This window comes from Alligator mississippiensis, chromosome 5 (genome assembly GCF_030867095.1).
Source record: "Alligator mississippiensis isolate rAllMis1 chromosome 5, rAllMis1, whole genome shotgun sequence".
NCBI lineage: Eukaryota > Metazoa > Chordata > Crocodylia > Alligatoridae > Alligator > Alligator mississippiensis.
This window is the reverse complement of record NC_081828.1, coordinates 48872285-48893284: the sequence shown is the minus strand read 5'-3', so window position 1 is coordinate 48893284 and position 21000 is coordinate 48872285. Positions and strand designations below refer to the sequence as shown.

General features: G+C 44.2%; 1 protein-coding gene across 2 annotated transcripts in view; it reads left to right on the top strand.

Moving 5' to 3' along the window:
* The window catches only part of TNR (tenascin R), a 353800-nt gene that overhangs the window by 227192 nt on the left and 105608 nt on the right, over positions 1–21000 (top strand). The window lies entirely within an intron of this gene.

The window sequence follows — 21000 nt, the reverse complement described above, 5'->3', positions numbered from 1 at the left end:
TACATTATTTATCAAATGAAGTCTCTGCAGCAGAAATACAATTCATTTTTGCTCTCCCTGTCTCTCCCTCTCTCAGTCATTTCAATAGAAGCTGAAAGAAATAATTTACACAATCCTTTTGGATATTACAAATGCAGCATTCATGGCTGTGTTTAACCTCGGAGGAGTACTGTGGGAACTGCATTGAATCAGAGTCACGGGCACCTGACAGGCTGACTTTCTCAAAATGGAAAAGGACGTTTAGGTTGGATCTTTAGGACCCGCTGTCAAATTAATCTTAGGGCAGTGATGCAGAAAAGCAGGTAGCAACACAAGATACAGTTGACTGAGGCCAACAGGCCACCTGATGAGATAGGATTTGCTGCCTGAGGTGAAGGAAGGATGGATGACTCAAGACTTGAAGGGAAGTGACAGTCCATCTGTTTTGGGCAGGCTGTGAAGGAGTGTTTCTCCAGGACCCACTTTTTTTCCCCACTAACAGCACATCAAGTGCCTTCTGTAACTCCTCCTTTTGCCAGAGTATTTGTACACAAAGAGAAGCTATCCTTGATACCAGTCTTGTTCCTGGTCCCCAAGATCTCCAGTCAAAGCCTTTGACACTACAGTTGGGAAGACATCATCCTGAACCAACTCCTTGGCTCTGAACAACCTCAAACTTTGTGGCTGTTTAAAATCCAGGTCCTAGCTTGCTGGCATAAGCTCACCTGAGCCAGGAGGGAAAGACCCATCAGTCAATGTAAGATAAGAACCAGCCAGAACCCTTGTCTAAAACTTAAATCTTTTTCAGGTTCCCAAATGTTTGGATAAGCCTGTTTGCTGCTGCCTCTGCACTTCCTGATTCCAGGCAGGGCCAGAATTGCAAAAGTAGCAGATACTTTATTTTTTTGGATGTAGAAAAGCAGCAGGAATTAATCCCTAGTATCACTGTTGGGAGGGGTGAAATTAATAGAAATGTTAATGCAAGCATAACCTTAAAAGGATTATAACTGGTGCCTAGGGTATACATGGTAGGAAATAAGTCCAAACTAGGCTGTGTAGCCTTTGGATGGCAATCATGCTCTAAACGGTGTAGCCACCTACCATTCTGCAGACTTTGAGTAGCAAACTTCACATGAAGGGCCCTTAGTTCCCTATTTGGTCGGGTTCATATTTCCAATGTATTCTTCCCATCTTTCTCTGACGCAGAGAAAGATCCTTTGTGGAGATGCTGCAACTCACAAGAGAGTGGGAAGGCCATCACTCTGCATCATATAGTGCATGCAGGCTAATGCAAATAAGTGATGAAATCATGCCTCCACTGAGGCAGGGTGGCACTGGATTAACTGATTCAAAAAGGCATGAGTTTTTGTAGGCAACTTACTTCATCAGATGCTCCCTGAACCAGTTAGTCTCCAAGGTGCCACCTGACCTACCTTCTGCCTGACGTCAGACTAACAGGGCTACCTACCTCTGTACACATCATACCATGGATCCACGCCCTTAATAAAAGTGCTCTTGAGGGAACTGAGCTGTTGTGAAAGAAAAGTGATCTATACAGTGGTTCTTTAGACCTGAACAAGCCCATAGACATAAAAAGAGATTCTCTTCTAGGCTTTGGATTTGTCCCTTGGCCTCTGTGTTCTTGCTTCTTCCTCCTGCAAGCATCCTCAGATCCAGGGGCAGAACCAGAGGAGGTACATTGTCACGACTGCATCCCCTTTTGGATTGGACCATGCTGGGGGAGCCTCTGGGGACATGTTGAAGTCCCCAGAGGAGGTGAGAAGCCTCCCATCTTTCCCCTCCATGCTCAAAGGCATGCCTCTTCCCCTCCATGCCTCCACTTCTCCTCCTGCCACTGCTGCATTCCCTGTTGTCCTGCCAGGAAAGAAAGCTTCAGGCTTGCTCCTGCCCACTTCAGCCAAGCAGTGTGGTGTGGGGTCTGGGCTCAGCTGGGACAGGGACATCCAGAGCAGCAGTGATGATAGAGGGGGTTCCCCTTCCCCACGCCTGTTCCCGGGGGACCAGGCAGGGTGGGAAAACTCACCCCTCAACCACCTTCAGGACTACCATCTCAACTGAGCTCAGCCCCTGCACAGCCCAGCTGAAGGGCACAGAAGTGACTCTGAAGCTTCAGCCAACCCCGAGACAGCAGGAAAAGCAGCAGCAACAAGTGAGGGAGGAGGGAAAAGGCCGGGGGAAGGGGGAGATGTGACATCCACCAGGGAGGGGAAGTGGTAGATTCTTACTGCTTTTGGGACTTTAAAAGGTTCCCAGAGGTTTTCCTCTGCCTGATCTGTCCACACCAGTGGACAGGGGGAGGGGAGATGCTGAGATTGGGAGGTTTAGCCAACCACTTCACCAAATCTTGGATCCACCCCTGCTCAGATCTATGAAGAGCTCTAGATGAAGAGGACAGAGTGATAGGCCTGTGCAAGTTGGCAGCGATCCGATCCGGCTTCGGATCCGGCTGCTTCAGATGGCAGTGATCTGATCCAGAGCTCCAGACCGAGTTTCCGCCTTGATCCGGCTGAAGCGGCTCTGAAGCTTCGGATCTGCCTCGGAGATCCAGCCATAGGGTATAATGGGGGAATCAATGAAATATCTATAACTTTGTTGTTTTATGTCCAATTTGGATGAAACTTGAAGGGATGGTAGCTACTACTGAGAGCATAAAACCTGCCAAGGTTCAATAAGATTGGTGCAGGGGCTTGGGAGCAACTATACCCCAAATTCTTGAAAGCCAAACTCATGTCACTGCTGTGTGTCACACCACAGGGGGGTGAAAACTGCAGAGATGGTGGCCCCTGGTGAGGCCACAGAGCCTGCCAAGTTTCAAGAAGATCAGTGCAGGGCTTTTGGGGGAACTGTACCCCAAATTCTTGAAAGCAAAACTCCTGTCACATCTATGTGTTACAACACTGGGGGGTCAAAACTGCAGGGCTGGTAGCTCTTACTGAGGCCACAAAGCCTGCCAAGTTTCAAGAAGATTGGTGCAGGGGTTTGGGGGGAACTGCACCTCAAGCTGCAGACAAGCAAAACTTGTGCCATGGGTGACCCTGTGTGTGTTAAGGTGCAGTGGGGTGACAGCTGCAGGGGTGGTGGCCCCAGTTGAGTCCATGAAGCCTGCCATCTGTGGAGGAGATTGGTGCAGGGGGATTCTGGGGCCCTGCACCCCTAGCTGCTGACAGGCAAAACTCGCGACATGGGTGCTTGTGGGACTGACTGTCTCTGTCTTGGGGCGTGGGAGACACTGCTGCAGGCCTGGCTGCTAAGCTACTGTGTTACCAGTTACCAATCAATGCACCGATCTTTTTGAAACTTGGCAGGCTGTGTCCACTCAGCATAGGCTACCACCCCTGCAGTTTTCACCCCGCTATGTTGTAACGCCTAGATGTGACATGAGTCTTGCTTTCATGAATTTGGGGTTCAGCTCCCCCAAAACCCCTGCACCTATCTTCCTGAAGCATGGCAGGCTTCATGCTCTCAGTAGAGTCTACCACTCCTGAAAATTTCATCCAAATCGAACAAAAAACAACAGAGTTATAGATACTTTATTGTTTCCCCATTATACTCTATGGCCGGATCTCCTAGGTGGCCCTGAGGCTGCTCCGAAGTGCTTCGGAAGCTCTGAACCACTTCAGGAAGCCGAACGAAGCCAGAGCTTCGACCCAGACATGCTGCTTCGGACGCTGAGGGTCTGAAGCTTCTCCGGATCCAAAGCCTCGCGCAGCCCTACACCCTTTGTACGTGGTTAGAATAAGACAAATCCAAACTCCATCGCAGAGCCTCCATGAGAAGACAATTACATGGAAGTGGTAACTTGGCCTTTTCCTGTACAGGCGTTCTTTTTTGTCCTTGGATACTATAGAAATAGACTGAGAATGATCTTCCATTGAACAGAGGCCAAGTTTAACCCACTCCAACATCATTGCTTAGGTCATCCTACAATCACTACATTTATACAACATTAAATTCCAGTACTCTGTTGTGTGTTTTGGTCCTTCAACAAGTAGGCCCCTTTTAAATATTTAAAATGAAAAAATAAGGCACGGAGCTGCAAACAATATCTCCATAATTGTCACTGAATGCAGAGTATTTGAGGGTCAAGAAAGATGATTAACTCATGAAAAAGCAGTGATATATTTGATTCTTATAAAAACAATGCCCCTGCAGGATTTAAACACATTGCTTTTACAATGGGAGGCATGCATTTTGTCCAGTGGGAGTATACAGTCTCTTGTTACAAGCTGCTGCTGTCATTCTCTGAGTTCAAGGGAAATTTAGTAAAAATTACAATGGAAAGATTAATGGGAAAAATCAAACATAAGACATGTAGCATTCAAACAGCCTGATCCCTGCTGCTATATACCAGCCTTAATGTATGTTTTTCTTTTTATATATTTTATGCTAAGAAAAATAAGAATTTTCCCACATGGGGACTAAGAACAAATACCGGGCACAATCCAGTGGTCTTTTTGGGGCTGATTCATTTTTCTTCTGTACCACATTTAGCAGTTTGCACATATGAAAAATGAATACAAAATGCACGAAATCAGAATTTTACATTCATACAGGCAATCCCATTTAAACACATAATGCACAAATATAAGTGACTAGGCAAGTTGAAAGGCAGGGGAAAAATCATCTCCTTTGACTTCCCTTGGAGTTATGCTTAGGTAAAGACTTCAGAACTTAGCCAAAAAAGCAATGTTTCTATACTTGGTGTTGTTGGGAGAGTTACCTTGGGTTCCTATTCAGTTCCTTCTCTAATAGGATAATTATGGTAATAACTGTAATGGTAATAGCAGTATTTTTTTTCTACCTAGGTAATGGTGCTGTGATCTACTGAAAATATTGGTACATCGAGTCACTGTCCTGGGGATTATACAGTTTAATGGGATCAGGTCACAACCTTCACAGAGCAGAACAATGGGGCTGAGAGAGGCTTAAATGAGAGAGAATAGTGGCTGCTACAAGTGGAGAGTGGAGCTTCAAGGGAAATTATCTCCCCCATCTCCAGAGAATGCAGTTGCCCTCCCACTCTGATAGAGCCATGAGGGTTTTCCAGGGGAATAGTAAGACTTGATTGAAGAAGCAGGCAGACAAGTGCCTTTGGTGATATCAACCACTGCTAAACCCACTGGCTTTCCATTGGAAATTCCAATGGGGGTTAATTTTTATGTATTACATCTTATTGATGCCCCATTAACTCCCAACTCAATATGCCAGATGTGCATGCCCAAAATGGGGAGGGGGGACACAAGCACACGGGGGGGTGTGCCACCAGGGAAAAAACTATGTTCACAGAGCAGTAAGGAAGAGCTAACCCCACCCATTCGTATGCACCAAGATTATCCTGGAACTCAAAGTTTTAGCACCTTTAACAGGACACAGCCCTTCCGCTTCTTTGCACTGCAAACCCTTCCCACCAAAGGGGTGGGGTGGGGGGAGGTAGATAGTTGTGCTTTGAGAGCAGAAAGACATCAGGTTCTTCAGCACAGAGATGGAGAACCTGCTCTTATCTGGGAAGTACATCACCTTAACAAGTCCCACCCATACAACCCCTCATGATCCTGTCTACACAATGCACCAAGGTCTCTGTGGGTGCATCTACATATTCATTAATGTGCCTTAGTTACTGTGCATTTAGTTTAGGACCTCTGATAAGAGGTACTAACTGAATGCTCAGTAACTAGAGTTACTGCACAGTAGCACTGGCACATGGTTTTTTAGTGATGCTTCCTGTGCATGAGCCTAATAACACTGCACAGCAGGGTATTAGCACAGTTAATAACCACTACACTACTGTATAGTGTTATTAGGCTGATGCGCAGTAAGCATCTTGTGTAGATGCGCCCTGTGAGACTTGATTTAACTCCTTATTTTGCACATTTTCTGCACCTTCGAAAGCACTGACAAGCTGTACTATTTTTCATTCTTTCCATGTTGTTTCATAAGGAAAGGGCTGGAAAGAGGGAAGGACTTGCCTTATACCGTATATAGTTTTAAAAATATGTGTTAATTTTTTTTCTAGCCACTTCTCGTTTATGTTCACCACAGAAATAGGTCTGACTTCTAGTATCTCCAAAATATTTTATACATTGTTACAAATAATATTTTTTTTACACCAAGATATGTGACAAATCTGAGCTGACATATCGTGCACTGCGTGTGTAGGCAATGGACACCAGTGCTTTGATAGAGTCTGGAGGGAGGTGAGGCATCCCATACTGTAATTTGTGCCTGACAGGAAGCACACTGTCTAAGTGCAGAGGCCCTGAGGAGGTCTAAGTTGGCTCAAAAACTCTAATGAAACATGACAGCCATGTATTAGATACATGGGCACAAGGCCTGCTTTCACCTGAACTGAATAATGAGAACAATGGAAAAAAATAATATATCCAGCCAGGGTTGATAGTGACCAAAAGTCATTGTCATCTGGTATTGGGCTGGTGGCCTCTATGAAGTGGGTTTGATGGTGTCAACCTAATCTCCAGCAGATAGAAGGGAACAAGCACTTGAACTGAACATAGTCTCTGTATGGAGAATGGTTCAGGTGGAAGGAAAAGGGAGAGACAGGAAGCTTGGACTTCTGATGTCTCCATGATAAGCAGGAAGAAGGCTTCACTCTCTGGGACAATCAAACCAAAATACCTCATCAGCATCAAATTAACTAAAACAAAAACAACTTACATTAATTATCATGATAGACAGATTGCTCTGTTATTATGCAATCATAAAAAAGTAGCAATCAGGGGAAAGAGGGAATTCTGTTAACACTTTTGAGGCCAATGGAGTCACACAGTGCTTCAACCAAGTGAGACTCAAAAGTCCCAGCAGTATCAGGGTGGCTCTGGTCATGGACTTGGGTAGTTGTGCTTAGTTTTCTTCATGCTTTACAACAAAGCATCAACATGCCAGATTCTACCTTTGAAAAAGTCAGCAAGTTGGTGCCTGAAGATAGTGGTGGGCATGTAGAGGATTGAGGGAAGTGTTTAGAAGAGGCCAAAGTGAAGAATAAGCAGCTGAATCTATGGGCTGAGTCTGAGTCAGAGTAAAATGCTTAACAAAGTCAGTGGCAGCTGCTGAGGAAAAGAGTGACTTGCTACCAGAGGAAGCCAGTAGGAAGGGAGCAGCCACAAAGGAAGCAGATCTTACGGGAGAGCCAAGGCGGACGATGGGTGTGATAAATTCTGGAGCAGAAACATGGGACAAGGAAGTCAAGGTCAGTGAAATGGATTGAAGCCTCTCTTGAGTCTATGGAGGAGAACATGGCCGTAAATTGGGTCATGCTGAGGAAACATTTGGGAAGTACTGTCCAACCTAGAAGGACTGAATGGGTGATATGGAAGGGGATGATGAGATGCTCAAAGCAAAAGAAACATACCAGCAAGAGATCAAAGGAGGAACTTTGTTTTTAATGAAGCATAGGTTGGCTAAGAGGGCTTTCTGCACTAAGCACTATACGCATGTAGTGGTTCCCTGCCTACGGTTATCAGAACCCCTGTGAGTCACTGGTATGGTTTAGTGCTCAGAAATAGGAAAATGCAAGAATGAAATAAACAGAGTCACTGAGTACTCCCTGATAAGCCCAGAGACCTCTTGACCTGTACCTGTGCTAATTACCTAAAGTGCTAACCCAAGAGGTTGTCGAGAGCTCCTTGGTGCATCATGCTGTTAGGTACTTTTCCCTGAATCAAAGCCCTGTGTATGTTGTCCTTTGTCTGCAGCATCATCTCTCTTTATGTAGAGGCTGGAGATTAGGCACTCTCAGAAAGTCATTGTGCCATCATGTTTGCTTTACTGCTGAAAGCCATTAGTCCTAATGCTTGGATTAGGCAGGAGGTGCTTTCCACATGGGCCACTTGCATAATGCCAAACCAGACAAATGGAGACAATTAAAGTCCATTCATTTTACTGGATTAACCCACAGTTAATGTTACAGCCATTTTCTGTAAAGATAATGAAGAGAGAAAAATCCTTTACACTTAGCATGGGGACCCACCTGGCACCTGATCCTCAGTGTTTGATGCCAATACAATGAGTTCTTCCAGTTTGTACCATCTGGGATCTGGCCCCAAGGGTTCTGCTTGGTTGCCTGTGTGAATGGAAGTGGTGATCTCAGTCTGTTTCTTAGTGAACTGGAGTCTGCTTCACATAGATCACCATTAAATACCTTTGAGTGTCTCTGCACCTCAACAAAGGGCGTGTCCAGACGTTCATGGATGGTTGGTTCCCTGGGGACAAGGAGCAGTGGTGTACCTTGCACCACAGCTACTTGTCCCCAGGAAACGCCCATGCCACGTGCACTTTGGCACACACTGTGCTGGCCCCAGCGGCCTTACCTGGGGTGCTGAGGGCCTCCCAAGGCCATGGCGATTCTGCTTCATGGAGCCTAGCCATCAAATGCAGCACAGCTCTGGGCAGCCTGGTTCCACTTTTCAGCAGCACCTGGTGCTCGAGTATGCACTGCGCTGGGTTTTTTTTTACCCCTGGATATCCAGGGGTCAAAAAAACCCACAGGGAAAAAAAAACAGAGTAGTGCACACGTGAGCAGCGCGCCCTTTCATCACAGAGAACACTGGACTGTGCAGTATGTGGCACTGCAAAGGTGTTCACGGCACCACAAAGCACATGACTGTGCTCATCTGGATGTGCCCAAAGAGGCCAAAGAAATTCACTAGGCCTCGAGGATTTTGAATTCTGCTCATTCTCCCATTGGATACACACAGGCAGCTTTGCACAGTTTCTGCCCGCCACATGTCTACCTTAGGTACAGAGAAAAAGATTTCATTCCTTAGGAATGTCAGGCCTAATAACATATTTTACTGTATCCCCATGCTTCTGATTTGTTCCTCCAGTTTTAGGTGATTTCTGTTCCCTTGCCTGCCTTTCTCTCCTGACTGGCACTGCCCTTTCAGATCTCAGAGGTCAAATAACCTGGCATCTATCAGCAGTACGTAATAGGCTGTTATTTGTAAGGCCATCAAGGATTCCAGTGTTTTTCGTATTTTGAGTCTTGAATTGGGAGGCTGGGACTGAAAATGGTGAAAGCAAGAACCATGATCAAGAGTAACATAGACTCAGGAGGACTGAATTCAATTCCCTGCTCTGCCCCAAGCTTCCTGTGTGACCTCAAGCAAACCAATTAGGCCAGGATCCTCAGTGGTATTTAGTTGCATCTTTCCTACTATTCATGTCTACACATGTACATTTACTGTGCAGTAACAGAAATTACTACATAGTAACCGAAAATTACTGTGCAGTACTGGTGGCATCTACACGTGCATGTCCATACTGTGCCATAAATATGGTGACTTATGCTGACTTGGGCATAAATTTGATACCTGCATCTTGCAGGTGTCGATGTATGCCCGATTAATTACTGCGTAGTAATGCATGTGTAGACACCTTACTGAGCAGTAACACTGTGTGTGGGCTGACTTAGGACTAACTTTAGTCCCAAGTCAGTCCACACACAGCATTACTGTGCTTTAATGCCTACATGTGTAGATGCTGACCTTAACCTGCTTAAGTAAGTTACTGTGCAATAAATTGAATGCACAGTAAATGCATGTATTGACTTGCCCACTGATACCTAAATACCTTGAGGAACTAGGCCTCAGTTCCCTATATGTAAAATGGGGACATTAGCAATTCCCTGTCTCACAGAAGGGGTTGTGAGGTGTTTAACTGTGTACCAATAGGTGTTGAACAATGCACTAGGTACACAGATACTCTAGAAATAGAGTACCTGTAGGTATCTTATAGAGACGGTAATAAATATGGTCTTTCAAAGAAGACTCCTGATATTTCACAAGATCTATGGCTCTGTCCTCGAATTCAGGTAATTTTGCAAACTTTCTTCAAGGTTTCTGCTCATTTTTCTATTAGCTACATGGTAATTACATGTTTTTACATTTACTAGGTTATATATTACCCTCAAAATTAATTACCACATACACCATGGCCCTGATAGAGATAAAAATAAAGTCGTATTTATTTTTGTACTTCTATTTTACTTGCCATGTAATTAAATGATCAAGTGCTATGACATAATTAAAGAGGATTTACAGAGTGTTGCTTCCCTGTGACTTAACATAATTAGTGCTAATTCTTCCGTTATGACTTTAGAATACTATTGACTACACTATACTTGGTTAGACATAGGGATATGGGATTTGCCATACCAGAGAACATTCTTGGGCCATGTAACAGGGAGCCAGGGGCTCCTGTTTCTTCAAGGAAAATTTGCAGCAGGCAGCTGAGCAGGAGCTAGCTGCACCACAACAAGCAGGCTGACCATTAAGCCCAAAGGGAAACCCCTGTGCTTAATTAGGGTCACTTGACCAGAAGGGGCAATGCTCTAGGGCACATAAATCCAGTCCTAGGAACAAGGAGGGTCAGTCTGGCCTTTCAGACAGCAGGAGAGAGGAGCTCCTGAGCTAGCTGGCTGCAGGAGAGGAGCTGACCAGCACTCAAAAAGTCCCTGTGAGCTTCAAGTGAAGTGAAAGGGGGACTTACTGCTTGCAGGAGAGTTAAGACCCAGTGTGGAGAGAGTTTTGTTAGGTAGCCAGTGAGCTTGTATTTATGCTCTTATTAATAATGGAGGACCAGATGTTGCTATTGGGGGAGGTCTGGAGGTCACAGAGGGGTGTCTGGTAGGGCTGTGCAAAGCTTTGGTCCCTGATTCAATTTGGCAGAGATTTGGCCTGATTTGCTGGCTGAATCTCCAAATCAGACGACATTTTAATCTCTCCAAATCGAATCAGAACCCTATGAATTGATTTGGACATAGAAAAAACATTTAAAGCTGTATCTACACCCCTCTAAGTAGCAGGGGCTTACGAGTGCTGCAATGCTGGAATGCATGGAGTGTCCCACAGGAGTGCAGGGGACTCCCCAGCGCTCTCGGCAGCAGACCCGAACATGGACCAGAAGCACTTCCAGTCCACTTCTGGGTCTGCCGGGGAGCACGTGGGAGGGGGGCCTGCACTCCTGTGGGACGCTCCATGCACCCTAGCATTGCAGCGTTCACCAGCTGTGCCTGCTACCTCAAGTATGTAGAAAACCCATTTAAAGTGTCTATATCCAAATCCCTGATTCTCCAAATCGGCATCAAATCTTCAGATTCAGATTTGAACGAATCAGATCGGGGACAGTGATCCAAATCAACTAATCAAATCACTGCCCCTAATTCGGGCCAAATCTGAATTGAATAGGGCCCACTTCTCACACCCCTAGTGCCTGGCAGGCACTCAGTAACAGGCAGCCTAGCCTGAGGTCAGGGACCCAGGGGGGCTGAGGCTGGTGTGGTGCATTAGGCCAAAGCTGGGATAGCTAAGGCCAGGGTCAGGCAGCCAAGCCTGGGATTAGAAAGCTTCAGTGAAGTTGAATGTGTATGAAAGCCTTTGCAGGTGCCACCTTGCCCTGAAGGCACCTAAATCCATGGAACCTTGTGTTTCCACCAGTAGTCCCACAAGTGCCAAAATGTCTTGCATTTGGCCTGTGCGTAACCACCCAGTCCTGATGGCACTTAGCCATGGCAGGACTCCCAAAGCAGTCATATCCCACCTATCCTGCATATGAGGTCTGCTACCTTGTGTGTTCTTTGGACAATGCCACTGGATCAGGCCTCAAAAGAACAGGACTTCAATGTCTAGAAGTTTACATGTAAGCTCTTCAGGGAAGGGACCGCATTAGTTCTGTGTTTGTACAACACCTAGAATATGCATGTTATTTTCTCTTGGACTGGGGCTACTAGTTACTTCCATAATACAAATAAAAGATGATTGGTTTCTCAGAAACTAAATGCTAAGCCAGGAGCCCATATGCATTACCAGGTACCTAAGTGCCCACATTTGAAAATCAGGCACAGAGTGTATCCATTTAAGCCTCCATAGAACAGATTCAACAGCAGTTTAAAGTAATCGTGGAGCAATGCATGCATATTAGAAGGGGAATTATTTAATTGATATCTTGCTACCTGTAAATGGACATATATGGTGGCAGGAAAGTCACAAATCATTAATTTGAGAGCTGCTGGAATGCCAGCATGGACTTGGATTAGATGCTGCGTCCATGCAAAGATCAAAAAGCGGTATCCTACTAGAAGCAAACATATAGATGAGAATTCAGCAGCAATCCACTGGGTCTCATACTGGATTTAGACAGTGATCCAACAAACTACTTTGGATAATGCTGTAAGAAGATTTGAAGTTGAACATGCAAGAGTCATGCTTTACCTATTAAGGTACAAATGACCCAATATCATTCAAAACCTTTATATTAAGCCACTGGCTTCTTCCCTGTGGGAGCTTATAGAGACTATTGATATACAACGTGAAAATTCAATAACAGAATATGTAATGAAAGAAAGATATAATGTAGGCTAAAATCACAAAGGGATACATGAATTATTAAGCTGGGAGAATTTACAATCAGTTCAGGGAACTATGGATTTTTGCCTCCATTTATGCTTAGGGAATGCTGTTAAAAGCAGCAAAATATTTCATCCTTAAATATGCAATTAGCAGGACCAAAATCATTAGCTATCTAAAGGCTCCCTGGTGGTCTGCACAAAATCCTAAGTCCAGTCTCTCTAGATAATGCAGGCATCTCTGTCACTAATAAGAACACTTTTTCCTGGTTTTGGCCCTCAGAGAGGATAAGCATCTAAAAATCCCACTGAAAGCAATGGGAATTGATAGACCTCAGCAACTCTCAGTATCTGGCCCATAAATTAGCACCTTTAGAAGGGATCTCATGTTTTACTCTCCGTAATAGCCACTTATACCCACTATACTAGTGATTCTCAACCAGGTTGCCTTGGCACCCTGGGGTGCCTTGAGATTCTTTCAAAGATGCCACAGGGTACCTCACAATGTTAGCACTGTTAAGTTTACAAGCATGATTCACAAGATAAATACAGATATTCAAACAGAAATCCATAGTTGTAGTCTTTCTAAGTTCCTTGCAACAGAACAGCTGCTCTATTATTTTTCTGTAGACAAAAAAGTGAAAACTAAGAGCTGGCATTTTCCAAGGGGTGCCTCAAGTCTATCCAGGGATGCCTCAAGTCTAAACAGGTTGAGATCTACTGCACTATAAAGTTACAAAGCACAACTGAAAACAACACAAGACGGAGAACAGTGGAGAATCAGGATTAATAAAGACTGTATCTGGTTAGGTCACAGTCAGCTTCCACTATAAGCTCTAGTTTTAGTTTCAACTAGGACCTAAGGCTAGCAAAAATCAGTTTTTTCAGAAGGTTGCCAAGTTGCTAGGAAGACAAAGCTAAACTCAGTAAAGTTTTAAGTATAATTATACTAAAAGAGGTGAAAACATTACCTCAATTTACCATTTTATGTGTGTCTAATCTATCTTTGCAAAGTTATTAGTGCAGTGGTTCTCAACTTTTTTAGACTCAAGAAATCCCTCAGAAAATACCAGCTCTTAGCTCTCATTTGTTTCTTGACTACAAAAAAAAAACAATAGATCAATTCATCTGTTGTGAAGAAATCAGAAAGACCACAACTCCAAATGCTTTTGACACTGCTGATTCCTATTTGAAAGCTGTTGATTTATCCTGTGAAGCCTGTGTAGGTGTTTCCATACCTATAGTACTAATATTATGTGACACCCCTGTCACACATTTAAAAAGATCTCATGGCACCTAGGGTGCTGTGGCACACTGGTTGAGAATCGCTTTATTAGTGATTATTGTATTTGTGTGTGGTGTAATCTGGATAGACGTAGCTAAAGTGCAAGTTCTTCTAGGTTTGGATTCTGTTTACATACATGCATGAATGTACAATACCTAGCACAATGAAACCCTGATTTTGTTTGGGCCTTTGATGCAGACATGATAAAAACAGTTCAGTTACTTTTCAAAGAGAACATTCTTCCCTGTGGCTTGGAAGAATGTCTGTAGAACATATTTCACTTCTATATATATTTGATTGATATCCTTGGCTAACGTAAATTGGGATGAAATCCATGGAATTATGCCATTTTATACAATTTATACCAGCTGAGGATCTGACTAATTAAGATTCTGTAACAGCAGTAAGGCTCTGTAATAGCACCTACTAAGGTTCTACAGGATCTATGACAAGAACTCACCAGATCCCAGTATAATTTATAATGCTATGCATATCCAGTATAAATTACACTGATATTAATGTATCCCATGCCCAAGCCCAGAATCACAAGGGATGTGAAATGGCAGGACACCATAGATATTAAAAGAAAGTTTACACTAACACAACCAATGTTTCAGCTGCTCTCCACAGAAAAAGTCAGGTACAGGCTCCAGGGCTTTCAGCCTGTCTTATTCACCAGCTTTATTTTCACTTTAGACATATATACAATTAGTGCATGATTCAGAGTGTCCCCTGTAGACGTGATAACAAAATTCCTATGCTTAGCCAAAGGGGATTATTTTATTTAGGAGTGATTTAGAGAACTGAAATAGTGCTGCTGCTGCTCTTGTTGCTGAGATAATGTATATCAGCCTTATGGTATATAAACCTTAAGCAGTTAAATTATTTTTATTAATGCATATAATCTGATCTTTAAAAAATTCTACGATATTGCTCAACAGATATATAGATTGCCAATGGGAATGCTCACGCAAATATATGTGGATAAATATGTTGCTGTCTTCACAACTCATTGCACACCTATTACAGCCTTTCAAAAGAAAGCCTGTTTTTCACCCAAGGAAATATGTATGTACTTTACACATAACATCTGGGAAAAGTGATTGCTTATATATACATATTCTCTCCCTCTCTCTCTCTCTCACTCTCTGTGTAACATGCACAAACACAAATGCGCGCGCGCACACACATGCACGTTTGTGACTCTACTCCCTAGTATCATCTCAGTTGCCTGGAATCTAGTCATGTTCATGATTACCGTATTTTACAGAGTATAAGTCAACACTGTATAAATTGATGCCACATTTTTATCAAAAAAGATAGGTTTTCATGTCTGGTATATACGTCGATCTTCACTTTGATCTTCATCATATAAAAAACGATCGGGCTGTCACGTGCTGGCAGGCTCTGGGGAAGTTGGATCGGGCCCGTGGGAACTCAGGCAGCTAGCAGCCTGCCTGGCTGAGCCCAGGGGACATCGCTGCTGCAGAGGGACGGACTGCCCCCCCCGCAGCTCAGGGGCTGCCTGGCCCACTGGCAGCTCGCCTCCCAGATGCAGGGGGCAGGTAGGTTCCACCAAAAGCAGGATTGGACCCCCTCACTTCTTCAGCCTTCAGCAGGCTTCTGAGGTTGGCAGGACACCTGGTGCCACCTGGGAAAGGGCTGCCTCACTCCATAGCCAGCACGGGATGTCAGGCATGGTTAGGGGGGAAGGCCAGCCCTGCCTGACACCCGAAGCCCAACACCCCTAGCCTCCCACAATGCGCTGCCCATTGGGCAAAGCAGCCCCTTCCCGGGCAGCGCCAGGTGTCCTGCTGGCATCAGGAGCCTGCTGAAGGCACAAGCAGCAAGGGGCCTGATCCTGCTTTAAGCAGAGCCTGCGGCTGGGGAGCAATCTGCCAGTGGGCTGGGCAGCCCCTGAGTTGCAGGGGGGTCAGTCCTTCCCTCCATGGCAGTGACACCCTGGGCCCAGCTGGGCAGGCTGCTAGCTGACTGGGTGCTGCCTGAGCTCCAAGGGGCCCAATCCAACTTCTCGGGAGCCCGGATATGATATATAACAGGGGTGGGCAAAATGCGGCCCACGGGCTGGATGTGGCCCACCAGGTCATCCTATTCAGCCCACGGGGCCCCTAAAAATTTAGAAAATTAATATTTATCTGCCCCTGGCTGCCTGTTGTGCAGCCCTTGATGGCTTGCCAAAACTCAGTAAGTGGTTCTCCGCCTGAAATAATTGCCTGCCCCTGGTGTATAAGTCAAGGCGAAAATTTAAGGGTAAATTTTTGGGGTTCAAACTTCAACTTACACACCGAGAAATATGGTAACTCATCATTGCTGGTATCTGGTTCTAATACCTCTTTCCCCCTTCATTCCTCCTGCCACACACACTTTTGTGGGAGGGGAGGTAGTATTCTTTGGCACATCTTTTAGATTTCTCTCTCCTTTTCACAATTTGCTTTGGTAAATATTAACATTCAATCTAACAGCCATAGCTAGGATGAGCCATAATATTGGCAGGCACTAAGGGCCAGTCTTAACTACTCAATCAAATTTCCATTGATTTCACACATACTGGATAATACAACACTCTGCCAGGATATCTCAATTTGTCCCTGAGCCCTATTCATGCTAGTCTGGCTCTGGATCCTACGTGCCTAGTTTTCCCACCATTCTGACCTGCAGCACCCTCTGCTATTCCTCTCCTTGATTTGTAAGCAGTTCTGCCAAAGCACCTATGTTTTTACCAGAAGCATCCCTCTTATAGAGTCCATACAAGCCAGCCCTGACCAATGTACCTCATATTTTGGCTTTTGCTGTTCCTCTCATATGTACTTAATAGCTAGTCTGGCTAACAGTCGCATCTGTTTCCCTTCTGGTATAATTCCACAGCCAGTTCTTTTTAAGTCCAATTGATAAACTCCTCTTGCTCTGATTTATTAGCTTGTTTTATGCCTGTTAGCCCCTGGTGCTTCATAAACCAAGTGGATTCTGCAAAGCAGATTATTTAAAAAAAATAGAAGAAAGGTATGAAGCAGTGAGGCAAGTTTAAATTTAGTGCCCCACACTACTTGTCTGCTTTCTCCAGGGCTTCTACTTCTGAGAGATTAAATGCACAGGCACTTCAGTGAATCAGGGAAATACCACAGGCATCCAAAGGAATCAATCTTCAATGACGGTGACAAGAATTGCCCCTGTAAATCCTCATTCATCTGGCACACAGGATGTTTGCAATGAAAAAGGGACCGTGGCTTGAGAAAGGGGCCCCTTTGACGCCCATATGCTGCTCTTAGACTACTACCACTTTTATACTGTCTCTCAGCAATTCCTCACTCTCTTAGCTCTGAATAGTGGTCCATGTTGCCTCCAGCCTCAGATATGCCATATTTTCTTGCACATGACATGACTCTGAACATAATATGCACCTTGTTTTTGAAAGGCAGAATGAAGAAAAAAAGATTTTTCTAGAGTTATGGATTCCTAGAGCAGGGGCAGAGCCTAAACTCAGCTCACTCACCCTCCCTTTCCTTGTTAACTGAGTGCATCTACACAAGACGCTTTACTGCACAGTAGCATAGTTTACAGCGTAGTAAACATGTACTTCTACACGTGCACATGCTTACTGCACAGTAAACCTCACTAATCGTAAGTTTACTACCTGCAATGCAAGTAGAAAGTTTACTTTCGATGGTAATGGCACAGTAGCGCTCATGTAGACACCTCACTGGGAGCAATTCTGCTCCTGGTCAGCCAGCCACCAGGCGGTGGAAGATAGCTCCAGCCCCTGGGAGCTGCCTGCTGCTGGGGCAGGCTCTGCCACTGAACCCCAGGTGGGAACTATGTCCTCCTGCCCTGGCAGCAGGGAGCTCCAAAACCCCTGCTCCAAGATCATGACTCTTATCTCCCATTGCCAGCTCCACAGTTGCAGAGATGGTGCTGGGAGATCTTTATCTCCCAGCTCCATGATAGCTGCACTAGTGCTGTGAGATCCTTATCTCCCAACCCGAGCCCCAAGGATCTCCCAGCACTGGCCCAGAGTGCAGAGCTGGACAGGGAACAGACTCAGCTCTGTAAGCAGGGGGCTGGGTGGGGAACAGTCTCCCCAGCCTGTTTTTCACCCAGCTCCACACTCACACTCCCCATCCTCCATCCCACAATCGTGGAGTGGGGGCTGGGAACTGCCCTGGTCAGGGACAGGTCCTAGCTCCATGCCCTGATTGGGTGACCAAGGCATGGGGCTTCAAAAGAGCTGCAGGGGTAGGGTAGGTCCCATCCCCTGCCCCAATCTACCAGCAAGCTAGCTGCCCCACTAGCACATCACCTGGGCAATGACTTAAGGAGGGATACAAGAATGGCAGCTGCAGCTACCATCAGCCTTACTGCTGCAGCAACCACTGCTAGCCTGGCTAGCATTGCCACCACTCCTGCCTAGGGCACAGAACCTGCTTTTTGTACCTCTGCTAGCAATGCTCAGAAACATTAGGGGGTACTATGGGCTCTAAGTGAGGGTGACAAGGTCCACAAGTTAGCCAGGTTTGCTTTAAGCAGGTAAATTTCAAAGTATATTATTTCCCAGGCCTGTGTATCACCACAACAAGGAAAAGGTCATATATGTAAGAACTCATTTTCCAAATATTTGATGGCACAAAACAAGATATAACTCAGTAGGACAGGCTATATAACAAGAAGCCAGCACCCTGCCAATCTACACAATCAACAATAAAGTAGGCAAAGGAAACAGCAGTCTGAAAAGACACATGCTGCTGAACAGCTTCCCAAATCCTCTCCTGTTTCAGTTCATTTTCATGATGGTTTTGGCTTACAGAAAACTTCTGACACAGTTTGATATAAAACCCAACCTAATATGTTCTGGGGCCTCCTATATACCTTCATAGCAGCCAAATACCATCCTTATTCCAAACATTAGCTATAGTCACAGGGAAATTCATCAACACATTATGGTTCCCGAAAGAAAACCTTTGAACTGAAATGAGACTAAAGAAATAGGAGATGTGGAACAAATCGCAGTTCAAATCAGACAGTTCAAAGATCAGTTCAGAGACCTCTGGGTATTAGCTAATACTCAGTTTGCAATGTACCATGCAATAAAGTAAGAGAAACAACAACAGCTAAAACCATTTTGTTCTCCATTTCTGTGCAGCCCCAGTCTTTCATGCACCCAGCTGCAACAAGCACAATAGCTGAAAATGCTGCCTGGCTATCTACCCATATACAATTATTCTACAAGAACATATACCCATGGCTGAATCCTGGTCATGTGGCTAAGACACTGAACCAAGACACAAGAGGTATATAATCCATTCTTTCTCTACCACAACTTCCTGTCCAAGCTAGGGCAAGTCCTGCAAGCTCTGTGGCACAGATTATCTCTCACCTGCTCTTTATACTGCATTCAGCACAAGGGAACCCCGATGAGACCCATGTATATAACTCATTTTCCAGGTCACTGGGTGACCCAAAAAAGCAATAAAAAATCAGAACATAATTCATTATAGATTGATCCCAAACAAAAAAATATATATTCAGATTTTTTTCAACAAATCTGAAAAGTAAAACAAAAAATAAAACATTTTATGTGACCAAATCAGTGGTATAACTAAGGGGGAGGCTGATCAGGACACCAACTCTAGGTGCCAACTTAAGGGGTCACAAAAATAGTAGCTCCCACTGCTGCTCTCTCAGCCACATTGGCAACTCCATGTGCTACCCCACTCAAAACAATTGCCCAGTTACATCTCTGACCAAAATTGAATGTTTTATTCCATTATCAGTTTTATGAAAACATTTTTTTAAAGAATATGTCAATAGAAGTGAAATTCATTTCAAAACAAAATGTTTGGGATTGAAATATCAAAAGGTATCATTTAAAAAGTCAAAACAAAATGTTTCAGTGTTTTTCCAGGGTTTTTTTTACCAAAACAATTTGTCAAATTGACACAAAAATGTCAGATATGCAACAATGTTATTCTTAACCACAGTCAGTATTTTTCAGCAAAGAAAATGTTTTGTTTGGAAAATGTCACCCCAGCAGTAGTTGTGACCTCCTGTGGGGCCCCTTGGTGCTATTAGGATATATAAGAAATAGCATCCATTGTGTCATTTATATATAAACTGTACTAGCATGAATATGTGCTTTGCTGTTCAGGTTCAACATCGTTACATACATATAACAAAAACAAACCGGAAACAATACCGTACTAAAACATTGCAAACGCTGTATTTTCCTTGATTAGATTGTATTGTGTATTATGTCCTATGTAATGAATTATGCATATACATTTTGTCCCTACTTCTAAATTCCAGCTTCTTTCAAAGCACATATTATTCAGTCCAAACTAAAAGAAAATGGTTGAGGTAAGGAGGCTATAAATCACAAGGCCAACACAGTAAAGTGCCCCCACTTAGCTCTGGCTGCTATCTGCTTGTTTTGTTGCATTTGTAGATCTCAAAATGTTTTACAAAGTACAATAGTTAACACGTTACAGATGGGGAAACTGAGGCACAGAACTGGGCTATGACTTGCCCTGTGTCACCCAGCAGAACTGGGACACCTTGCCCTGTGTCACCCCTGTCAGAATCAGGAATAATCAAACCTAGATTTCCTGACTACCCACATCCTGTTTTCTGGGACTGTTGAGAAAGTAGTTTGCATTGGCACATAGGTAGGCAATTCATAGATTAGGTGCCAGTAGATGGGACACAGGAATGTCATTGGGTTGTGTAGGATCCATGGAAACTGTTGCTGTTCTTGATGCTGGAAATGGGTCTCTCTATCTCTGCAGCTATTTCACATCATGTCTTAACACAGGATGTCTCCCTGTTCTGCAATTTACAACATCAAAGACAAAAATACATATAGTAAACAAAAGAATTAAGCTGGATGCACTGAATGATTTCATGGGTCTCTTCTATTTCTTATGTCGGTGACCCATAAGACCACAAGACATAGCCCCTGAGAGACAGAAACTATTAATAGGACCACAGACCTAAATACTAGTGTTGTCAGTTTGCAAAACTTCTTGAATATTTTTCAAGTTGTATATTAGCATGCCTTTCACTGAACTCTGTAGCTAGTTTGAATCAGACTGGTATAAGCATCCCCTAAGGCTTGAAATATTTGGATCTGACAGTTTGGTCTGTGCCTATCTTTAATTTTAAAAACTGTTTTTCTAGGGAAATGTAATAAACATCTATATTTTTCTAACCAAGGAGAAGCTTGGCCTTGGCAAGAATGTTGATTCCTTTTGAGAGTCTTTTTAGCTAGCTTCTAGGAACATCTAGGGAATAAAATTAAAAATAATACAGCAGCCCAGAGTTTGTGCTTTGCCAGAGGCAACTAGAA